Source organism: Mirounga angustirostris, unplaced genomic scaffold, assembly GCF_029215605.1.
Source record: "Mirounga angustirostris isolate CCGP_5_RB_7025 unplaced genomic scaffold, mMirAng1.0.hap1 SCAF_10, whole genome shotgun sequence".
Taxonomy (NCBI): Eukaryota; Metazoa; Chordata; class Mammalia; order Carnivora; family Phocidae; genus Mirounga; species Mirounga angustirostris.
Genome location: NW_026991718.1, coordinates 74,439,576 through 74,461,907, shown reverse-complemented (window position 1 = coordinate 74,461,907; position 22,332 = coordinate 74,439,576). Strand labels below are relative to the sequence as shown.

The 22,332-nt window shown below is 37.5% G+C and overlaps 1 protein-coding gene across 9 annotated transcripts in view; it reads left to right on the top strand.

Annotated features, from left to right (window-relative positions):
* Positions 1-22,332, top strand: part of CAMKMT (calmodulin-lysine N-methyltransferase) — a 431,738-nt gene that overhangs the window by 29,547 nt on the left and 379,859 nt on the right. The gene's annotated exons all lie outside the window — the stretch shown is intronic.

The following is a 22,332-nucleotide window of genomic DNA, read 5'->3' as shown; positions in this document are numbered from 1 at the left end:
GGCTTGACTAACTCTAACTACGTTAAATATAAATCTAATGGTTGAACATATTGTCTCAGGACACAAAATATTTGTATATTTTTAAAGCTTAATGTATTTTCAGTTAAAATTATCCATATGTAGACCATCAATTTCATGTTTAAGAAGTCTTTTTTGATGCATTCTGACCTGGTCTCCTCTCTAGGCCTGCTATAAACCTTTCATCCTGAAATCTTCCTTCACTATCATCCTGGGGATTTTCTTCACCTCCCTTTTTTGTTGGATCTTATTTCCAAAATCCCATGACTCCCTTTTTGTTTACTCCATCATTTTGAGGATTATGAACTCCAGTAGCTTCCTGAGAAAGTAAGGGAAGTAATTTTTTTTTTTTAAGATTTTATTTATTTTTTTGACAGAGAGACACAGCGAGAGAAGGAACACAAGTAGGGGGAGTGGGAGAGGGAGAAGCAGGCTTCCCGCTGAGCAGGGAGCCCGATGTGGGGCTCGATCCCAGGACCCTGGGGCCATGACCTGAGCTGAAGGCAGATGCTTAATGACTGAGCCACCCAGGTGCCCCAAGGGAAGTAATTTTTTGAGACCTTGTGATAATTTGGTTGTATATAAAATGATAGAATTTAAAATAGTTTCTTTTTCACAATCATACAGCAGTGTGTTGTAGCTTCAAGTGTTGCATTTGAGAAGTTTAATGCTATTCTAATTCTATATCTTTTTATGAAATCTGTTCTCTCTGGAATTTGACAGAATCTTCTCCTATTTTCAGTGTTCTAAATTTTTAAGATATACCTAGGTGTGGCTCTGTTTTTAAATATTGTGTTGAACATTTGGTAGGCACTTTGAGTTTAGAAAGTCATATTTTTTCAATTCTGGGAAATTTTCTTGAATTATTTCTTTAATGATGTCCTTTCTTCTATTTTTGCTGATGTCTTTCTGGACCTTCTTTTTCTTGGACAGGTTCTCAAAATTACCTTTTCATCTTGTATTTCTATATTTTTATCTTTTTTCTTTACTCTCAAGGTTATTTCTATAACTGTATCTTTCAACCTTCCTGTTAAATTTTTCGTTTCTAATTTTTATACCTTTTTAATGACCCTTTTTTCTTAGTTGCCCTCCCCGCCCCTGCCATTGCATTCTTTTTATATTTCTTGATTGTTTCTCTTAGTTTTTTAAATATATTACTGGAATTTTTTTTTTCTTTTTATTTTCTCCATTTCCTTCAAGTTACTTTTTCCATTTGTTTTCTTTGGCCTCTGTCTTTTATGATAGAGGCCTTCATCAAATATCTGGTGATCTTTAAGAGTTGTACACTGCACAACTAATTGAGTACTACTGTGATAGCCTAGCTTGTTGATTATGGGTTTTACTGTGGGATGATCCAGCTGTTTGTTAGGGAACCCTGGATGTCTATATGTTTAGGTGTTTCTTTTGAGCTGGTCTGTTTCCCAGAGAACACTTTTGAGTCCACTGCTTTGGTGAGTGTGTATACCTTAGCAGCTAACATGTTAGGAGTTGGGTAGGAAGAAGAGTCTCAACATTCAGTTACTCCATCTCCCTTTTAAACAATATTTTACCTCACCCCCCACTACCCTCTACTGAGCTAATGCTGTCCAGTCCAGAGACTCTTATTTTAAGAGTATTTATACTCTTTGGAGACTAGACTGGAAGATATCTGACAGAGTTAGTTGCCCAGTTGTCTGGAGTGGGAGATAAGATTTCAAGGTCTAACTGTTTTGTAAATATATTTCCAACAGATCCTCTATTTAGCCCATTCTTACCTCAATTCACAGAGCTGGAAATGGCTTTTTCTCAGTGCTGATTAAGTAGTCAGCTTTTTCCTGTTATCTTTTCATGCATTTATGGACCATTGTTTTATTTTCAAATGTACTTATTTTGTTGTAGGTGTGGTATTAGGAAGAGCATGGAAGCTAATATGTGGATTCTTACTAACATCTTTAGTCATCATTTTTAACATATATACGTATACACACATGCACACACACGTCAATCTCACATAAATGCTGTTAACAGCTTAAAATGGAATAAAATTTTTAAAACTTCATGTCAGTAGACCACATATGGTTCTTGTCAAATCTATGCTAAAAAAATATTTCCAGCTTAAATGTATTGAGATGAATCACCAAGCTTTGTACAAGTTGTAGAAATTATTTTCTCCCTCATTTCTGAATTACTCTTCAGCCTTCAAGATTCAACTCATATGCCACTTGCTTTATAAATCCTTTCCTGCCTCTCCTAAGCTACAGTTTGGTGGTCCCTTCTTGTGTTTACCTGCAGACTTAAATGAGAAAATATACCATTGAAACATATCACATTGTACTCTAGTTGTGTCTAAATCACTCACTAGATTGTAAGCTCCTAGAGAGCAGGAGTGATGTTTTGTTCTATTATGTACAATGCCTGGCATATAGTGAACAATCAATACATGCTTTGTGGATTAGGGAATTTAATATTCTAAAAAGGTGAACCACACTTTAAATAAATTAGGATATAATTATTTTATAAAATGTTCACCGTACAAAATAATTTACTTTAGGATTCCTTTAAATAGCCCTTGTCTCTAGTGCATTTAAATTTTCTTTACATGCTATTTTTCGAGGAACACATTTAGGTGTAGTATCCCTTCTGCATTATATGTGTACCTATACACATATTTTATATTGTTTTTCTTTAGTAGGGATGTTACTTATATTTGAAGAGAAACAAAATAAATATTTTGTTACACATTGGTAATGTTTTTCCCTCCAAATATCTTTTGCTGGCTGAGCGCTAAGTGGCTATTCTCCTAGCTTTCTGATCATCAGTGCAATATATTTTAAGCGGCTAGTTCTAAAATACATTCAAATAGCATGTCCTGTTCCTCATGAATTGCTCTTTCTTTGCTTAAATTTCCCACTCGGACCACCAGCAATCCCTTAAGTACTTTCCCTACCAGCTAATGCTAGCTTTTAAAAATCTACTTAATGTTATTCCTTTCTTTCTCTTTGTTGCCTCTGTCACTTAGTATACCTCTATGCCTGCCTGATATTTTCCTTTTCAAGGTCTTTTCATGCTTTTAGGATGATCTTTCCTAGTGTCTTTTTCTACTATCTTGAGATGCTTTGATTCTGCTGTTTCTCTATTGCGAAGAGCTTAGTAGAGGGAGGAAGTGAATATTATGGGTGACTTTTTTTTAAGTTGTTATGTACAATATTAAAGAAGCTACAAATGCTGGCGGTTACTATGTAACTAATGTTCCAAAAAGGATTTTAATAAACTTCAGAGCCATTCATGGAGACAAAACTTTTAAAATGGGACTTGTTTAAATTTCACAGATAAGGGGAAAACAACATTAAAATTTGACAACTGTTAAATAATGGGTAAATGGGAGTTCATTATTTCCTATTCTCTTTATTTTTGTGTCTATAAAACCTTTTACATATACAAGGTTTTTTAAGAAAATGAAGTATCATTTTTTATTCCTTGCAACCTAGCAATCCCACTTTTTGATATCTGTCCTCTAGTACATCAGGCCACATGTACATGGATGTTGATTACAGCATTATTTGGATTGGAAACAGTCTGATGAGTCTGTTACCATCAGTAATGGAATTATTGGATAAATTACAGTGTATCTATACAATGGATTAGGATGCAATGATTAAAAAGGATGAATTGAGTTATATGCTATATACTCCAGAGGGATGTCCGAGATGTATTGTTAAGTGCATTTAGTAACGTGTGTAATGTCATTTCATTTTTATAAAAAGAAACTGTGGTAATATTCCAAAAGCTGTGCATATATAGCAAATTATCAGAATTGGTTATTTTAGGAAAGTGGGACTTGAGGGGATAAGGTACAGGAAAAATTAACCTTTCCTCTATTATACTTTGTATTGTTTGATTTGTTTCAAGTGTGTGTTACTTTTGGGGGAAACGTAGTAAAGATTTTTAAAATAAACATAAAAATATTTTCAAACCGAGTTTCAGTTCATCCATGATAATAAAAACTCATTTTTTAAGTTTTAAAAGTGGAAAGTGATGTGCATAGGAAACCAAATGATGCATTAGATCACAGTTTGCCTTCAGAAAGAAAAACAAATGAATTGATACTCATGTATATGCAATATATATCGAATGCTGACTCTATTCCCAAATTTCCAACAGAAATTACCTGGTGATAATTAGAAAGAAGACTTTAGCTTTTTCTATATTAACTCAGTAGCCCTTCCCCCCCCCCACCTCCCCATCTGACTGTGCCTAAAATTAAAGCTTTTTTCGTTATGGTTTTGAACTAATCCATTTCATAAATAAAGATTCATAAATTCATAAATAAAAATTTCATAAATAAAGATGTCCCATTTTCAAGAGGCCACATTTAACTTAGAACTAGGGTACCTAGTTGTATCCCTTAAGCTTCTTTGATTGCGAGCAAAAAAACCTGACTCTGGCTAACTTAGGCAAAAAGAAATGTACTGGAAGGATACTAAGCGGTAATAGAATTTAAGTTTCTCTTGATAATTGGGCATTTTGCTTTATGATTTAGTATGCCTCTAATTATATTTCCTGCTTTTAATTAGAGCATTGCACTGAAAGTTCCTAGCCAAGCACTTTTTTGTCATCCTGCCTTTTAAGGATTAAATTTAGTTAAGTCTTTAAAAAAACTTGTCATTATTTAAAAGGGAAACTTATATAGAATCCATTGTTTAAATTGTTCTCTAGTAAATGGTGAGTTTGGGATTATAATTAGTTTCATTTATTATAAGAGGTATAACATTTAAATGCTTACAGATAGTCTCAACTTACATATATTATTTTAGAATTGTCACCATTGAATTTCTCTTTAATGTCACATCTGTGTGTGTGTGTGTGTGTGTGCGTGCGCGTTTAGCACAGTTTTTTTGGTATCTTTTTTTTTCTTTTTTTAATTGTAAATTTCCCAGGGAAATTCTTATAAATGCTTTTTCCCGTTAAATTATGATTTTTTTCCTATGCTATTATTTATCATTTCTATCTACTTAAGTGGAACACACTGATTTTACATTATGATCTGTGGAACAAATTTTTCCAGAAGTTTCTCACATACCGTTTAGAAATAGCACACTAATTTTGACCATATTTTTCAAGTTAATTATCTGGCTTTGTTTCACAGCAGATTCTTTTAAGTGGTTTAATACCATTTTTGTTATAAACTATAAATCATATTATATATAAACTTATACATATAAATTATATGTCATATATGTTATATAAAAGCCAGCTTAATGTTTTTCATTTTGAGAAGCATAAAATTCTATATACTAGATATAGGCAGGACTTGTACCTACATGGAGTACATGGCACTTGTTTTAGAATCCGGCTCATGGGACGCCTGGGTGGCTCAGTGGTTAAGCGTCTGCCTTTGGCTCAGGTCACGATCCCAGGGTCCTGGGATCGAGTTCTGCATCGGGCTCCTTGCTCAGGGGGGAGCCTGCTTCTCCCTCTGCCTGCAGCTACCCCTGCTTGTGCGCTCTCTCTCTTTTTCTGACAAATAAATAAATAAAATCTTTTAAAAAAAAAATAGAATCTGCCCAATGTCTAGACATTGGGGAGGGTATGTGCTATGGTGAGCACTGTGAATTGTGTAAGACTGTTGAATCACAGACCTATACCTCTGAAACAAATAATACATTATATGTTTAAAAAAAAAGATAATAGGAAGGGAAAAATGAAGGGGGGGAAATCGGAGGGGGAGACGAACCACGAGAGGCTATGGACTCTGAGAAACAAACTGAGGGTTCTAGAGGGGAGGGGGGTGGGGGATGGGTTCGCCTGGTGATGGGTATTAAAGAGGGCACGTTCTGCATGGAGCACTGGGTGTTATATGCAAACAATGAATCATGGAACACTACATCAAAAACTAATGATGTAATGTATGGTGATTAACATAACATAATAAACGAAAAAAAAAAAGAGCAGAAAAAAATAGAATCTGGTTCATCTTTCTCCTTACCCTCCTTTGGGGTCAAGTTTTCAACTAGTAGTAGGAGTGGGGATATAAGTGGCATGTTCGGGGCCAGACTTTCTAACTAGCCTTTCTTCCTACCCATTTCTCTCTTCCCTTTTGTCGGAGTCAAGGTTTAGGTTCAAATATGTGCAGAGACTGGGAGGTGAGAGGGTAGTGGGTGGGTACATCTGGAGTTAAGTTTTCTGCTTTATAGCTGAGAAATTGATTATCATCAAGGGATGGAGATAAGCAAATACACTGAGGATAATGGGAGCTCAGTTTCTCAATGTCAACAAAGGGAATTACAAATATGGAAAGGGGGAAGGCTAAAACAAACTGTGGTGTTGAGTTAGAATTAGAGGTAGCGGCCTGGTCTCATTGCTTTGCTAGGTAGGTATGGGTGTGTGTGTGTGTGAGTGTGTGTATTTCCTGCTTGGTCTGGGTATGATAGCAGTGATCACACCTAGCACCCAGACCTTGGTTTCTAAATACTCTCCACTAAAAAGAACCAGGGATCTTTGAAGAAATGGCTGACTGCTAGCACTGGGTATTTTACTTCATAAAGTAAGAAGTCCTCAAACAGTAATTGACACATGCTCAAAGGACATAATAACAGGTTTGAAGAGTTACCACTGACCAATTTTGAGACAATTTGAGTATGAAAATAAATGTTGTAACCCTTTCAGTAAAATAGGACTCCATGATTCCATACTAATATTAATAAATATATAAATGAGAGAGAAAATTCTGCATGTCATTTAGTAATCTAGAACCTTGGCACTAATCACATTTTGGGCAAGAGAGTTCTTTTGAGTGGGAGAGGAACTGTCCTGTGCATTGTAGGATGTTTAGCATTATCCTTGACCTCTACCTACTAGATAGTAGCATCCCTCCTAACCCCAACCTCTAGTTGTGAAATGCAAAAATGTCTTCAGGCATTGCCAAATTGTAATGAGGAGGCAAAATTGCATCCCTCATCCTCATTTGACAACCACTGATCTGGAAAGAATGATGGAATTGGAAAATTACCATTGGGTAACTATCGTAGTAATAACCCATTAAGGCATGAATTATCAGTGGATACTAAAACAAGTATGAGGAATAAAAGGAATGAGGAAGAAGATATTAACTTAATCTCAGAACATCTCCACAAAACACTAACTACTTGATAAATACAACATGAGTATAATTAGCTTTACATTAGGAAAAGCTTTAAGGAAAACCTTAACCAAGTATTAAAATTAACATCATATGCCTCCTAATATGATGCATTGACAGAACACAGCATTGCTTCTGTGGTAATCCTTCCAAAAATGACAAATCATGGGGAAAATCAAACTGGAGGACATTTTACCAAGTTAACCGGACTGTACTTTCCCAAAATGTTAAGATCATGGAATAGGGAAAGCTAGAACTGTTCTAGATTGAAGGAGAAAAAAGAAACATAACTAAGTGTAATGTGTGATTATGGAGTGGATCCTGGACCTATAAGGAACATGATAGAGATGATCAGAGAAATTTGAATGGGGTTTGTGGATTAGAGGGTAGTATTGTGTCGGTGTTTATTTCTGATTTTGACAATTTAACTGTGGTCATACAGATGAGTGTCTTTTATTCCTCAAACACACTACACTAACTTTGAGAATCTTCCATTTCTGTTCATTGTGTCTTTTCTCAGTTTTTCTGGTGGGTGGCACCATTTCATCATTTAGGACTCAAGTTTTCACCTTCTTAGAGAGGTCATCCCTAATTACCCTGTTATACCCACATTTCTCAAATCTCTAGCACTTTATGTTGCTTATTTTATTCATAGCATTCGTTGTTTCCTGTTATTACCTTCTTATTTCTTTGTTTAATACCTGGATCTCTCTGCTGAAAGGAAGCTCATGAGAACAGGAGCTTTCTCTGAGCTGCATCCTCAGTCTGAAACAGTGCCTGAAACCTTAGTGGACTTAAAATAACCATTTGCTGACTCAATAACTATACCTGTGAAATCTGGCTTTCTGTGGTAGGCAGTTGGTCATATAACCAGTCTGGGTATGTTAAGATGAGCCAGGGGGCACTTTCCAAATGTAGAAGTTAGTATCTACTGAGAAAAAGATAAAATGGTATGGTTTGGGTGTGGGGGTGGAAGGGGAGAGAGAAAGGGAAGGATAAACAGAAAAGAAAAATACAATTGTTTGTAAAACAAAACTTAAACAGTAAAATAGCTCCTGGGGATAGCTTAAAGACTTGGACTGCATATAGCTTCTCTAGGGCATACTTTGCCCAAACATTGAATTAAAACCCAGTGAGTTATTGGGACCTAGCTCCTTCTGCTCTCTGTGCCAGTTAGGTTCACTTGAAGGCTATAAATAATAAAATCCTTTTAAGATATAGAGGCCAAACATTGTTCAACACAGAACTAAAAGATGGAAATAGATGATGTTGAGTAATTCTGATCTCAAGTTCCCATGTCTTCTGGTTTTAAAGAATACATATATATCTTTTCCCTGTGAATTAATTTGTAAATAATCACCCCAAATTATTTTTTATTGTTGTTAATCACCATACATTACATCATTAGTTTTTGATGTACCCCCAAATTATTTTTGGCATTTAGTGACCCTAGGCCACTGGGAATTGAGACCACCCCCAAATGGCAGATAAGCTGCAAAATTATTGCCATTTTAACTGACCAAGAACATGTAATTCTGTTGCCTTTTACATAGGTATATTGCATCTTTAAGTTGGAGCTTTATGAGCGAGGTCAAGGGAATACTACCTATTACAATAAAAAACGTAATCTCAAAACCTTGATCAGTTGAAAAATACATTTTTCATCTTATTAACATTTTAATGTGCCTTCTCCTGAGCCCTCATTTGTTTTACCTATGTTTATAACTTGAGAGGTTGTGCAATAAAAGAGGTTTCAGACATTCAAATGAGAGGAACAGCATTGAATGTGATGTCTATATAAAAACATTGTTTTAGTTAAATGTGAGACTTGAGACCATAAAAGTGCTAGAAGAGAGCACAGGCAGTAATGTCTCTGACATCAGCTGTAGCGACATTTTTCTAGATATGTCTCCTGAGGCAAGGGAAATAAAGGCAAAAATAAGCTGTTGGGACTACATCAGAATAAAAATGTTCTGCACAATGAAGGAAACAATTCACAAAACTAAAAGGCAACCTACTACCGGGGTGCCTGAGTGGCTCAGTCAGTTAAGTGTCTGACTCTTGGTTTTGGCTCAGGTCGTGATCTTTGGGTTGTGGGATCGGGCCCCGCGTGGGGCCCCGTGCTCAGTGTGGAGTCTCCTTGTCCCTCTCCCTTCTCCCTTTGGTCGTCCCCCTGCTTGCATTCTCTGTCTGCCTCTCTCTCTCTCAAATAAATATAATCTTTAAAAAAATAAATAAATAAAAGGCAACCTACTGAATGGGAGAAGATATTTGCAAATGACATATCTGATAAAGGGTTAGTATCCAAAATCTATGAAGAGCTTATACAAACCAACACCCAAAAAACAATCCAATTAAAAAATAGGCAGGAGAAATGAACAGACATTTCTCCAAGGAAAACATACAGATGGCCAACAGATACAGGAAAAGATGTTCAACATCACTCATCATCAGAGAAATGCAAATCAGAACTGGAATGAGAGGGGTGCCTGGGTGGCTCAGTTGGTTAGGCGTCCGACTTGATTTCAGCTCAGATCATGATCTCAGGGTTGTGGGATTGAGCCTGCATGGTCAGGCTCCACACTGAGCATAGAGCCTGCTTAAGATTCTCTCTCTCTCTGCTTCCACCCCCCCCCCCCCCCGCTCTCTCTGTCTCTTTCAAAAACAAACTACAAGGAGGTACTACCTTATATCTGTCAGAATGGCTAAAATAAGAAACAACAAACAATGGATGTTGGCAAGGATATGGAGAAAAAGGAACCCTCTTGCTCTGTTGGTGGGAATGCAAACTGGTGCAGCTACTGTGGAAAACAGTATGAAGGTTCCTCAAAAAGTTAAAAATAGAACTATCCTACAATCTAGTAATTGCACTACTGACTATTTACTCAAAAAATCCGAAAACAGTAATTTAAAGGGATACATGCACCCCTAAGCTTATAGCAGTGTTATTTACAATAGCCAAATTATGAAAGCAGCCCATGTCCATTGATAGATGAATAGATAAAGATAAGGTGGGATATATATACACACAATGTGATACTATTCGGTCATAAAAAATGAAATCTTGCCATTTGCAATGACATGGATGGAGCTAGAGGGTATAATGCTAAGTGAAATAAATCAGTCAGGGAAAGACAAATATCATATGATTTCACTCATATGTGGAATTTAAGAAACAAATGAGCAAAAGAAAAAAAAAGAGAGACAAGCCAAGAAGTGGACTTTTAATTATAGAGAAAAAACTGATGGTTACCCGAAAGGAGGTGGGCGGGGGATGGGTGAAATAGGTGATGGGGATTAAGAAGTTCACTTGTGATGAGCACTGGGTGATGTATGGAATTGTTGAATCAATAAATTGTACACCTGAAACTAATACAACACTGTATGTTAACTATACTAGAATTAAAATTCAAAAAAGCAAAAAAAATAAAGTTAAAAACATATTGTTTTAAAAAGATAGGGATAGAAAAATTGAATTTTTGGTGATGTTTGATGAATTGCTCTGTGAAGTAACGATTGAGATAGAGACCACTTTCCGTACTGTCCCATTACATTTTCTGCTTTACTATTTCTTTTCTAGCAATTCAATCCTAAAGAAACAGATGTATAACAGATCCTTTTTTAATGAATCAGTAAGTGCTTGACTGTGTATCGAAAGGAAAAAAAATAATTTTAAGGCATATTCTCTGCTCTGAAATTGTATATAATTAATACATTGTTTATACAATATGATATATATTATGTTGATTTATACAATAGCATTTATAATGTGCAGTGTGTAGTGGATACAAGGATGGATAAGATCTTGACCTTAAGGGACTCTGTTCTTAAAGGGCCCATGGGCAAGAAAACCAGAGATTACAGTGCATTGTAATGAATACAATAAAAGAGATAAATGTTAATTGTTATCGAAGCCTGGGGGAGAAGTGAGAGGTAGATTCATTAAAGGTTTCTAAGAATGATGTACTGACTAATCCTTAAGGGCACTTGAAATAAGAGAATGAAATGGCGCTATATTTAAAATAAGTGCAAATTTGTGTAAAATAAAATTTAGGAGTTAAGTACCTAGGACAGGAACTGGTACAGTAGAAACAACAGAAAGAGGAGACCAAAATTTAGGATTGAAGCTAAAACATCTGACTGCAAGCCATGTTCTGTCACTTCTTGGTGGAGAAGTCTTGGCTTCTGGGTTGGATTTCTGGGATAAACCTCATTGGTTATACTTTTTATGTATTTCTAGATTTGATTTATTAATATTTTGTTAGGGAGTTTTACATCTATGTTCATGAGGAATATTGGTCTGTCATTCTTTTCATGAAATGTCTTTTTGCTTTGTTTTAGCATCTGGGTAATGCTGACCTTATGAGTTCGAAATTGTTTCCTACAGTTTGTGTTAAATTAGTATTATTTCTTCCTTAAATGTTTGGTGGAATTTATCATTGAAGTCATCTGGGCCTGGAGTTTGTTTGTTTGTTTGTTTCTTTTTACAGATTTATTTATTTGAGAGAGAGAGAGTGAACGAGAATGAGCACACATAAGTGGGGGGAGGGGCAGAGGGAGAAGGACAGAGAGAATCCTCAAGCAGACTCCCCACTGAGCACAGAGCCCGATGTGGGGCTTGATCCCAGGATCCTGAGATCATGACCTGAGCTGAAATCCAGAGTCCACCGTTTAGCTGGCTGAGCCACCCAGGTGCCCCACAGGCCTGGAGTTTTCTTTGTGGGAATGTTTATAACTCTAAATTATATGTTCTAAAGTCCAATTTGTCTGATACTAGTAAACCCACTCCAGCTGTTGTTCCCCCCCCCTTGGCTGATTTTTTCTTTATTACTGGTTTTCAGCAGTTTGAATACGATTTTTTTTAGTGCAGTTTCCTTTAGGTTGATTCTATTTGTATTTTTTGAGCTTCTTGTATCTATAGGTTTATAGCTTTCATCAAATTTGCAAAATTTTCTGCCATTATTTCTTCAGGTTGTTTTCTTCTTCCTCCCTTACAGTGGGACTCCACTGTAATTACATGTATGGTAGAATGTTTGATATATTGTCCCACAGGTCACTGATGTCCATTTTTCTCTAGTGTTTTTTTCCTCTCTATGTATTTCATTTTGGGTAGTTTCCATTGGCATGCCCTCAAGGTCATTGATGTTTTCTTTCATAGTTTCTAATATAGTTATTCTCATTCAGGATTTTTTTCATTTTGGATACTATGTTTTTTATTTATGAAAGTTCCATTTGGTAATTGTCTATGTCTTCCTTCTCTCCATCTCTCTATGTTCATGTTTTCCTCTACCTTCTTGAACATGTGCAGCATATTAGCTGTTTGACATCTTTGCCCGCTAATTTTATCATCTCTGTCATTTATGGTTCAGCTTCTATTGATTGATTTTTTTTCTTCTTCTTCTTTTTTTTTTTAAGATTTCATTTATTTATTTGACAGAGAGATAGACAGAAGAGCACAAGCAGAGGGAGAGGGAGAAGCAGGCTCTGCACTGAGCAGGGAGCCCGATGCGGGACTCGATCCCAGGACCCTGAGATCATGACCTGAGCCGAAGGCAGACGCATAACCATCTGGGCCACCCAGGCGCCCTTTTCTTCTGTTTATGGTCATATTTTCCTGTGTCTTTGCATGCTTGAGGGTTTTTTTTTTTTAATGTTATTTGATTTTTTTTTATTATGTTATGTTAATCACCATACATTACATCATTAGTTTTTGATGTAGCGTTCCATGATTCATTGTTTGCATATAACACCCAGTGCTCCATGCAGAACGTGCCCTCTTTAATACCCATCACCAGGCTAACCCATCCTCCCACCCCTCTCCCCTCTAGAATCCTCACTTTGTTTTTCAGAGTCCATAGTCTCTCATGGTTCATCTCCCCCTCCGATTTCCCCCCCTTCATTCTTCCCCTCCTGCTATCTTCTTCTTCTTCTTTTTTTTTTTAAACATATAATGTATTATTTGCTTCAGAGGTACAGATCTGTGATTCAACAGTTTTGCACACTTCACAGTGCTCACCATGGCACATACCCTTCCCAATATCTATCAGCCAGCCACCCCATCCCTCCCACCCCCCCCACTCCAGCAACCCTCAGTTTGTTTCCTGAGATTAAGAATTCCTCATATCAGTGAGGTCATATGATACATGTCTTTCTCTGATTGACTTATTTCGGTCAGCATAATACCCTCCAGTTCCATCCACGTCATTGCAAATGGCAAGATTTCATTCTTTTTGATGGCTGCATAGTATTCCATTGTGTATATATATGACATCTTCTTTATCCATTCATCTATCGATGGACATCTTGGCTCTTTCCGCAGTTTGGCTATGGTGGACATTGCTGCTATAAACATCGGGGTGCATGTACCCCTTTGGATCCCTACATTTGTATCTTTGGGGTAAATACCCAGTAGTGCAATTGCTGGATCGTATGGTAGCTCTATTTTCAGCTTTTTGAAGAACCTCCATACTGTTTTCCAGAGTGGCTGCACCAGCTTGCATTCCCACCAACAGTGTAGGAGGGTTCTCCTTTCTCCGCATCCCCACCAACATCTGTCATTTCCTGACTTGTTAATTTTAGCCATTCTGACTGGTGTGAGGTGGTATCTCATTGAGGTTTTAATTTGGATTTCCCTGATGCCGAGCGATGTTGAGCACTTTTTCATGTGTCTGTTGGCCATTTAGATGTCTTCTTTGGAAAAATGTCTGTTTGCTTGATGGTTTTTTATGAGATGCCAGATAGTGTGAGTTTTATGTAGTTTTGCTGGATTGTGTTATATTCCTTTAAATTGTGTTGGACTTTGTTCTAGTGTGCAGTTAATTAGAGTCAGGTGGATCTTCTTGAGGCTTGCTTTTAAGCTCTGAGCTGAGAGCCAGAGGAGCTTTTTGTGCTAGGGCTAATTTAGCTCCATTTCTAAGGTGAAATCCTTCTGAGGATTCTAGTCAATGTTGCATGTAGTGCAAGGTTTTTTCAGACTGGTTGGTGAGAACATGAACTATTCCCAGCCCTGTGTGAGTCTTGGTAGTTTTCTACATGCTCTTTTTTGGTGTTTTTTTTCCTCCTTTGGGTAATTTCTTCTCATGTATACACAGATCAGTTCTCAGCCAGAGAGAGAACTACACAAGACCTCTCTGCAGATTTCTAGAGTTTTCTCTGTGCAGCTTCCTCTTCTCTGGTACTTTTGTTTCATAAATTAGCTGCTTTGGCCTTCTCAAAATTGAATCTCTACCTTCTCGACTCAGACTGTTGGGCTCTGTTTGGGCCCTCACTCCCTGTGTTATGGCTTAGAAACTTCTCTGGGCAGTAAGTTGTTGCAGTTGTAAGGATTGCCGTGTTTGTTTTGTTGTTTTTTTTTCCTTAGGGATCACAGCCCTGTGCTACCTGTTGTCCAGTGTCTCAGAAATATTGCCTCCTATATTATTATCTGGTTTCCTAGTTGTTTAAGGAGGGAGTGTAATTTTAGTCACTGTTATTCTATCTAAGCTAGAAGCAGAAGTCTCTTGCCTTCATTTTATTTTTTTTTAAAGATTTGATTGATTGATTTTAGAGAGAGAGCAAGTGGGGCGAGGGGCAGAGAGAGAGAGAGAGAGAATCTCAAGCAGACTCTGCACCGAGTGGAGCCCAACACAGAACCCGATGTGGGGCTCAATCTCACGACCCTGAGATCAGGACCTGAGCCAAAACCAAGATTGGGACACTTAACTGACTGAACCACCCAGGTGCTCCTCTTGCCTTCGTTTTAAAAGACATTTTCAGGGTGCCTGGATGGCTCAGTCAGTAGAACATGCTACTCTTGATCTCAGGCATGTGAGTTCAAGCCCCACATTGAGTGTGAAGCCTATTAGAAAAGAAAAAGACATTTTCACTGAGTATAGAATTCTAGGTTGCTTTTTTTTTATTTTAGTATTTTAAATATTTTGCTCCATTGTTTTTCAGCTTGCATGGTTTCTGTTGAAAAGCATGCTCTAATTTTTATCTTGTTCTTCTGTTTGTAATACTCCTTTTCCCCCTGACTGCCTTCAAGATTTTCTTTTTATGTATGGTTTTCAGCTCTTGATTATGATATGCCTAGATATGTTTTTCTTTATATTTATCCTGCCGGAGGTTCTGTGTGTTAGATTCTATGGTTGGTTGTCTCATTCATTTTGGAAGCTTCTTGGCTCTTATCTTTTCACATGTATATTCTGCTTTTTTCTCTCTCCACTGATTCCAGTTACACACATGTTAGCACTGTTTGATGTTATTCCATAGCACTTGAATTCTCCATTCAGTTTTGTCTCATTTCTTTTTCTCTTTGTGTCTTAGTTTGGGTGATTTATATTTCCCTATCTGTAGTTAAATTCATCTTTTTTTCATCTACTGTGTCCAGTCTGTCAGTAAACTTACTGAAGGATTTTTTTTTTTTTTTTTTTTTGGTCTCTGACATCATGTTTTTCATTTCTAGCATTTTCATTTGACTTTTTTTTAAAGATTTTATTTATTTGACAGAGAGAACACAAGCAGAGGGAGAGAGAGGGAGAAGCAGGCTCCTCGCTGAGCAAGGAGCCTAGTGTGGGACTTGATCCCAGGATTCTGGGATCATGACCTGGGCCGAAGGCAGCCGCTTAACCGACTGAGCCACCCAGGCGTCCCTTCATTTGACTTTTTAAAAAGATAATTTCCCTCTCACTACTGACATTTTCCATGTATTCTTTATTCTGTTGGTTATTTTGTCTCTCAAGAATGTTTTTTTCCCTTAATTTTTTTGTCTCTTGTACTTTATAATTGACTACCAAGCATTGTGTGTAACAGAATGGGACTAAGGTAATAATATTCATGTCCAGGAGTGGGCATGCCTGTTGTTCTGTTAGGCTGATGGCATATGGGTTCAGTCAGTCTAGACACTAGTTGAGCTGGGGTTGGGTTTTATTGTTGCTAGAGCTATCTTGAGTCTACCAAAGACTTCAAGTTGTTCCAACAGACTGCCATTTGCCTTGTGCTTAGTTTGAAGCCTGAAATCCTGGAGAGTCTTTCTCAGAATTTCTGCTCTCTGTACAGCTTTCAGAAGGCTTTGTATGCATTTAGGACAGAAAAGGGTTTCTCTCTGTACCCTTGAACTGTCCTAGGAGTAGACTGCTCTAGTTTATTAGTTGGTTCAAGGCTTGTGGTAGGACTGTAGGCCCTGTGCACTGAGCCTCTGGAGTGGGGCTTTTCCAGTGTCCCTGCTCTTTTCCAGGTGGCAGCAATTTTTTGCTTTGTATTAGTGCAGGATCGTGGCAAGAGTGGGTTTTTTCCCCTTTCCTGACAGCAGGTGGCTTTTGCCTAGTGTCTGTGCAGGTGGGGTGGGGTTGCCTTGGCTAAATTGACCATAATGAACCTCGTTAGTAAAATGGAAATATTGCTATCCACCTCACAGGGTGTGGCAGTGAAATGTTTTATGTACTGTAAACTATTTGGTTTTATACAAATATTTGTTAATTTGGTAATATTTAATGCAGAAAGTATAGGTTGAGCCATAACTTGAAAGGATTGGAAGGACTTATATGGGGAGAATGAAGGGAAGAGAGCATCATGGGTAGGTTGAGTAAAGACAATGATAGCCAGCCACATTTTGACTTCAAAGTACTTTTTACTTATTTATTTTACAGCTTTATGGAGATAAAATTGACATATAGCAGTGTATCAGCTTAAGATGTACAACGTAATGATTTGACTTACATATATTGTGAAATGATAAGAAAGTACTTTTTCTTAAATCAGTCTTCTGTACCTCAAAATGCCATCATTCATTCATTCATTCAATGTCTCTTGCTATACTTTACTGGAAGTTGGGGTTTCAGAGGCATGTACCTTAACTATATTAGCAGATGGTACCTAATACATTTCCTGATACATTGGGAATGATAAGGGAAATTTAATTGAGTCCTGGGCTAGCTTGGAGGCAGAGGACAACAGTAGAGGGTCTCTTTGCCTCTTTGTAGAGACTTTGTAGAAATAATAGGAGCTCTGGTTTATGGGGAAGTTTGGTTTTGCTGTGGCCGGACATTGACTAGGTAATTCAGTCACAATCTTTCTAGTCTTTACTAGAGCCTTGCAATATATGGATTATTCCATACTTATTTATTTCTGTACACAGGTGAACAAATTGAGTCTTGGAAGGGTTAAATGAGTTGCCCAAGGCTGCTCCTCGAGTTTAAGCTAGAATGGCTTTGACCAAGGTCAGCATGACTTTAAAGTCTGAGCTCTTTTCATTATATCCCTCTGCCTCCCAAGAATCGTAGATCTAGTAAGGAAAGGCAGTATTCAGAAACCTGCAATCAAAAAGCTCTTATATTTTTTGTTTTTAGATGTTTATTTTAGCTGATAACCTTTTATTGCTAGATAAAACAGCTAGCCAAAGGACACCTGGGTGGTTCAGTTGCTTAAGCGTCCAACTCTTGATTTCAGCTGAGGTCATGATCTCAGGGTTGTGAGATCCAGCTCAGCATCAGGCTCTGCTCTGGGCATGGAACCTGCTTAAGATTGTCTCTCTGTCTCTCTCTCCCTCTTTCCCACATTCCCACATGCTCTCTAAAAACAAAACAAAAAACAGGTGGCCAAAATTCTTTTTTTTTTTTTTTTAAAGATTTTATTTATTTATTTGAGAAAGAGAGAGAGAGAGAAACAGCATGAGAGGGGAGAGGGTCAGAGGGAGAAGCAGGCTCCCCACCGAGCCAGGAGCCCGATGTGGGACTCAATCCCAGGACTCCGGGACCATGACCTGAGCCAAAGGCAGTCGCTTAACCAACTGAGCCACCCAGGCGCCCCAGGTGGCCAAAATTCAATGAAGTATCTCTTCAGTGCTAATTAGGTGTCCAGCATTCTTTAGGTATATATTCTCTCAGTAGTTTCCAAGATCCTTCAGAGACAACCATGATCTGTTGGTTATGCCCAGTGTGACATTTCTTAACTTGTTCTGGCTCAGGTACATTTAAACTTTCATATCACGCTGGGTTAGATAATTTATAAATTAGGTATTGGTCTTTTTTTATTTCCTCTTGAAATATCACTTGAATCTTGGCTTGATTTTAAAAGTAGACATTTAGTGTGCTATTGGAATTTTGTCAGGTCTTAACTTTTTTTTTTTTTTTTTGGGCCCAAAGCACATCTTAAAACCATTTAATAACAAGATTAGCAACTATTACAGTGGCAGATTTGGATGGCTAAATATTTTAAATCAATGAAGACTTGTTCATGTTGTTATATAAGATTATTCATTATAATTTAAGATTGTAATATAAAATATTTTGATTTTAATCTGTATATCATAGGCTATAGAGAGTTTTTTCTTTTTAGATTTTATTTATTTGAGAGAGAGAGTGAGAGAGAGAACAAGCAGGAGGAGGGAGAGGGACAAGCCGACTCTGCACTGAGTGTGGAGCCCAGTGTGGGGCTCTATCTCAGGACCCAGAGATCATGACCTGAGCTGAAATTGAGAGTCAGACACTTAACTGACTGAGCCATGCAGGCACCCCAGCTATAGAGGTTTTAAATAAAATAACCCATGTATAAAATCACTTGGACTTTTTTGGTCCTCAAAATGCATAGAAGCAATACGATGGAGGTATATATAAGGACTCGGTTTGTTTGTTCATTCGGTCACTGATTGACAACTATTGACTGTGCTAGATACTTTATTAGGTTTTGGGATACAAAGGGAAATAATATTTGGCCCCTGTTCTCTAATTGTGGAGAGTTTAATGGTGTAGACAGACAATTACGTAATTATAGTGTTAGGATGTTGTGACAGACATACGAGAGAGCTGTGGAAGCACAAAGAACACCAATTGTGTCCTTTTTTAGTACATTTTCTTTATGTAGTTTTGTTTTTTTATATCAATTTTTGTGGAAAAGTCTGGAGAACATGTTTCAGCACTTTCACATCATGTGCTATCAAAGAAGCAGAATATAAGAAACCAGAATCCAGCAATCCTAACAAACTTGACATAATCTCTAGGTGGAAATGTTTTCAGTTCCATGAACAATGGATATTAGTTAGATATTAGTTTATTTCACAAGCTTCTTTACTTGATGTATAAGGATATTTTCAAGCCAGTGTAAAATGGGGAGGATCCTCTTAAAATTGAGAGTTGATCACTCTGAAGTTGAAGTTCCAAGGCTATTCACAGCCCAAGGTAGGCTTTCATGACTCCTTTCATCTAAATGAAACATATTCGAAGCCAAATTTCAGTTGTCTGTTCTTTAATATGCCAAAAGACTAGTGTAGTAATTTGGAGAAAACAGTTTCATTAATAAGTGGAGGATTGCTGAGGCAAAGAGCAATTACCTGATCCTAATTGGGGTAGCAGTATACCCGGAGATTAAAGGAGAATTTTAGGAGGTTAAAAACAACAGCTGTGTTTAAGGATTACTGAATTTTAGCTCACCTCCAGAAAATGAAGCCATTACTTTTTTAGTGAAATGTATCATTGTGTATAATATTAATTTAAAAAAGAAATTGATAGTTCTAAAGTATTAAGGAACTTTTGGCTAAGAATGTCCTATTGAAGTTATACACCTTAACAAAGGAAACCTAATCTTTTGAATACCAGCCTTGACTACTGAGTTCTCAGAAATGGTCTTTACTGCCATACTCATTAGTTCCTGCTTGTCAGAGCTTCTAAAACTAGGAAATTGGATTGTTTTGTTTTATAAATGCTTCTTTTGTTTGAGCAAATATAAATTTTTTTTTAAAGATTTTATTTATTTATTTGAGAGAGAGAGAATGAGAGAGAGCACATGAGAGGGGGGAGGGTCAGAGGGAGAAGCAGACTCCCTGCAGAGCAGGGAGCCCGATGCGGGACTCGATCCAGGGACTCCAGGATCATGACCTGAGCCAAAGGCAGTCGCTTAACCAACTGAGCCACCCAGGCGCCCGAGCAAATATAAATTTTTAAAAAGATTTTATATATTTGAGAGAGAGCATAAGAGGGGGAGGGGCAGAGGGAAAAGGAGAAGCAGGCTCCCTCACTAAGTAGGGATCCCGATGCAGGCTCCATCCAAGGACCCTGGGATCATGACCTGAGCTGAAGGCAGACTGAACCACCCAGGCGCTCCTGAGCAAATATAATTTGTAATCTTTGTAGACAATACTTTGTATAGAATACTCTTGGGTATCCAGTTTGGTTAAGGTAGATCTGTTCATGATTAATTTAATATATTGGCCAACAGACTTTATTTATTTATTTGTTACATGTGTACCAAATGTTAGACTAAGCACTGGGGATACAAAGGTAAAAATAAAAATGAAAAAGACACATCCTACAGAAAAACTACATTTGATTTTTGAAGTTTCTGAATATTTAGAATCCAAGGAAATACACATTTTATACTCATTATATTAGAATAATTACATTTTTTAGATGATTTGACTTTGAGCATATAATTTCATCTTTCTAGATTTTATTTTATTTTTTTAATTCATTTATTTTTTTTAAGATTTTATTTATTTGACAGAGAGAGACACAGTGAGAGAGGCAACACAAGCAGGGGGAGTGCGAGAGGGAGAAGCAGGCTTCCGCTGAGCAGGGAGCCTGATGCAGGGCTCCATCCCAGGACCCTGGGATCATGACCTGAGCCGAAGGCAGACGCTTAACGACTGAGCCACCCAGGCGCCCCTCATCTTTCTAGATTTTAGGTTCCTCATCTATAAAGCCATGCATTTGGATTATGTAATGTGTAAATTACCTAATGAGATTTTTTAAGATCCTTAATTATTAGTGCCTCATGATTTTGAATAAAGGCTAGCCTAAGAAATAAATCCTGGGTAGCAAATTTTTTGTATTTTCTTTATTAGCATTTTGAGTATGCAAATGAATATAGCTTTTGACAATGTAATATGGTTACTTTTCTATCATACACTGTATCCACCACTGGAACAGTCTTTCCAAGCTTCTTCCCGAGTTCATTTAAAAAAATTCCATTTATTAAACTCTCTATTTTTCTCCTTCCTCCCTACTAAACTATATTTAAGTGGTTTTTGCCAGTTACCATTTTTTTAATTGTTATCATTCAATATAGTCTCTTTTTTTTATTATTCTTATATTAATCCCCATACATTACATCATTAGTTCTAGATGAAGTGTTCCATGATTCATTGTTTGTGCATAACACCCAGTGCTCCATGCAGAATGTGCCCTCCTCAATACCCACCACCAGGCTAACCCATCCTCCCACCCCCCTCCCCTCTAGAACCCTCAGTTTGTTTTTCAGAGTCCATCGTCTCTCATGGTTCGTCCACCCCTCCGATTTCCCCCGCTTCATTCTTCCCCTCCCGCTACCTTCTTCTTCTTCTTTTTTTTTCTTAACATATATTGCATTATTTGTTTCAGAGGTACAGATCTGAGATTCAACAGTCTTGCACAATTCACAGCGCTTACCAGAGCACATACCCTCCCCAGTGTCTATCACCCAGTCACCCCATCCCTCCCACCCCACCCCCCACTCCAACAACACTCAGTTTGTTTCCTGCGATTAAGAATTCCTCATATCAGTGAGATCATATGATACATGTCTTTCTCTGTTTGACTTATTTCACTCAACATAATATCCTCCAGTTCCATCCACGTCGTTGCAAATGGCAAGATCTCATTCCTTTTGATGGCTGCATAATATTCCATTGTATATATATACCACATCTTCTTTATCCATTCATCTGTCGATGGACATCTTGGCTCTTTCCATAGTTTGGCTATTGTGGACATTGCTGCTATAAACATCGGGGTGCACGTACCCCTTCGGATCCCTATATTTGTATCTTTGGGGTAAATACCCAGTAGTGCAATTGCTGGATCGTATGGTAGCTCTATTTTCAACTTTTTGAGGAACCTCCATACTGTTTTCCAGAGTGGCTGCACCAGCTTGCATTCCCACCAACAGTGTAGGAGGGTTCCCCTTTCTCTGCGTCCTCGCCAACATCTGTCATTTCCTGACTTATTAATTTTAGCCATTCTGACTGGTGTGAGGTGGTATCTCATTGAGATTTTGATTTGGATTTTGCTGATGCCAAGTGATGTTGAGCATTTTTTCATGTGTCTGTTGGCCATTTGGATGTCTTTTTTGGAAAAATGTTCATGTCTTCTGCCCATTTCTTGATTGGATTATTTGTTTTTTGGGTGTTGAGTTTGCTAAGTTCTTTATAGATTTTGGATACTAGCCCTTTATCTGATATGTCATTTGCA